Source organism: Coenobita brevimanus, chromosome 116 (assembly GCF_032717465.1).
Source record: "Coenobita brevimanus isolate Jiangsu-jjx chromosome 116, ASM3271746v2, whole genome shotgun sequence".
In the NCBI taxonomy this organism is placed as follows: Eukaryota; Metazoa; Arthropoda; class Malacostraca; order Decapoda; family Coenobitidae; genus Coenobita; species Coenobita brevimanus.
The window spans coordinates 11,623,283-11,625,857 of record NC_137069.1 but is presented as its reverse complement, the minus strand read 5'-3'; positions in this window follow the sequence as shown (position 1 = coordinate 11,625,857).

The window sequence follows — 2,575 nt, the reverse complement described above, 5'->3', positions numbered from 1 at the left end:
CTCATCACACTACCCAAATACTTAAACGTACTCACATTTTCCAATTCCTCACCATCCAACCTCGCTATACATTCACTGACTTCACCTCTCTCAAAGACCATCACTTTACTCTTCCCTACATTCACCTTTAGGTTCCGTTTCTTACACACTCTCTCAAACTCATCCACCAAACCTTGTAGCTCCCCTTCATCTTCACTCAACAACACAGTATCATCTGCAAACAACAGTACAGGGAGTTTCCAAACACTATTCTCTCTCACCAGGGCCACTCCAACATCCACTACCCTACCTTGTACCTCTTTTATTACCCCATCCATGTACAGATTGAACAACCATGGAGACATGACACATCCCTGTTTCAAACCAACTTTCAAAGAGAAAATTCACTTAGTTCACCATCCACACGCACTGCAGCCTTAGCACCATCATACATACTCTTCACAGCATTCAACAACTTCCCATCTACTCCATATATTCTTAACACTTTCCACAATCCTTGTCTATCCACCCTGTCATATGCTTTCTCCAAATCCATGAAAGCCGCATACAACTTCTTTCCCTTCTCTAGAAACTTTTCCACTAAAGATCTAAGAATGAATATCTGATCTACACAACCTCTTCCCTTCCTAAAGCCTCCCTGTTCTTCTCCAACTAATTTCTCTGTTCTTTCTCTAACTCTGTCTATAAGTATCCTACCATACACTTTTCCTATTATACTAAGAAGACAAATGCCCCTATGATTACCACACACTTCTTTTTCCCCTTTTCCTTTGTACAAGGGAATAATTATACCTGACTTCCAATCCTCCGGGACTCTACCTTCCTCCCAGGCCAATCTGCACATCTTCCACATCCATTCTACTACTATCTCTCCCCCATGCTTCAGCATCTCACCACACACTCCATCAATTCCTGGGGCTTTCCCCGATTTAACTTTCTTCATTGCTTCCACAATCTCTATCCTACTGATTTCTACCTGTCTTCTCACCTCCCTCCTTCTCCCAGCCATTCCCCAGCCACTTATACTCGCATTACTTCCATCCTCTACGTTCAACAATTCCTTAAAGTGTTCTCTCCATCTGCTCACTTTTTCTCCCTTCTCCACTAGTAATCTACCATGTTTATCTTTCACTCCCCTGCTAACTTCACTTCCACCCTGTCTTACTCTTTTCACTTCTCTCCAGAACATTTTCTTACAGTCCCTCCACTTTACACTCAAATTCCTTCCAAATTCCTCATCCACTCTCTTCTTACTCTCTCTTACTAATCTTTTCACCTCTCTCTTCCTTTCCATATATAACTCTCTCTTCTGCCTCTCAACTTCTTCCACGCCCCTATTTCTCATCCATTCATTGTATGCTTTCTTCTTTTGTGCCACAGCCTGTTTCACCTCTTCAGTCCACCACGCTGTTCCTTGCACCCCCTCCGTCTTCTCTTCCTTCCACACACCACATCACATGCTGCACATATTTCTTCTGTAAATATCTTACACACACCTTCCACGTCTCCCATCTGCTCCAATTCATATTTGCCCAATCGTTCCTCCACTTCTCTCTTATACTCTGCCTTTTTCTCATCCTCTTGTAACCTTTCCACTCTCCTTGCAACTACTCCTTCCTCTCGTCTTTCCCTTCTTCTATTCCTCCATCTTACTTGCATCCTAATTCTGGCCACCACCAAGTAGTGGTCAGAAAGGCCACTCCCCAACCTCTATAAACTCTTGCATCCAATATACATCTTCGCATCCTTTCATCCACACACACATAATCAATCATTGCCTTCCTTTCATTCAGTTCACCACCCACCCTTCTCATCACTCGCCATGTATACCTGTGGATCATTTTATGCCTGAAGAGGGTATTGGCTATTACCAACCCCCTCCCAGCACAGATGTCCACTAACGCACTCCCATTCTCATCTATCTCAGCAGGCACACCCCACTCACCAACTATTCCATCCACCTTCACATTACCAACTTTACCATTCATATCACCGATCAAAAACACTCTCTCATTCCTTCCAAACTTTTCCATGCACACTTCCACATTTGTCCAGAACTCTTCTCTCACTCTTCTAGCACGATCTTGCGTTGGCGCATACACACACACAATCGCCCACATTTGTATTCCAACTTTCAACTTTACCCACACAATCCTTGACCCAACTGATCCATACTGTCTTATGCTCTTCTTCCATCTTTTACTCACAACTATACACACTCCTTCCTTTGCCCTCTCATTCTCATCTACTCCTGCACATATACCCCATCCATACTCCCATTCTCTCACACTTTCTCCTCTCCATTTTGTTTCAGCTATTCCACATACATCCACTTTCGCATCCTCAAGCACCTGGACAATCTCTCTCTCTTTCACCTCATCATTCGCTCCTCTTACATTCCATGTACACATTACCAAGTCCTTTGTCCGGTCCTGGGTCGTCAACGTTTGGTCAGTCCTTGTCCGAGGCTTCTTGTTTGTTTTTTTAGTTAGTTGTTTTCCGGGGAGGGGGACTAACCCTCCGCCAACCCTTTTAGTCGCCTTTTACGACAAGCAGGGATACTGGGGGAGTATTC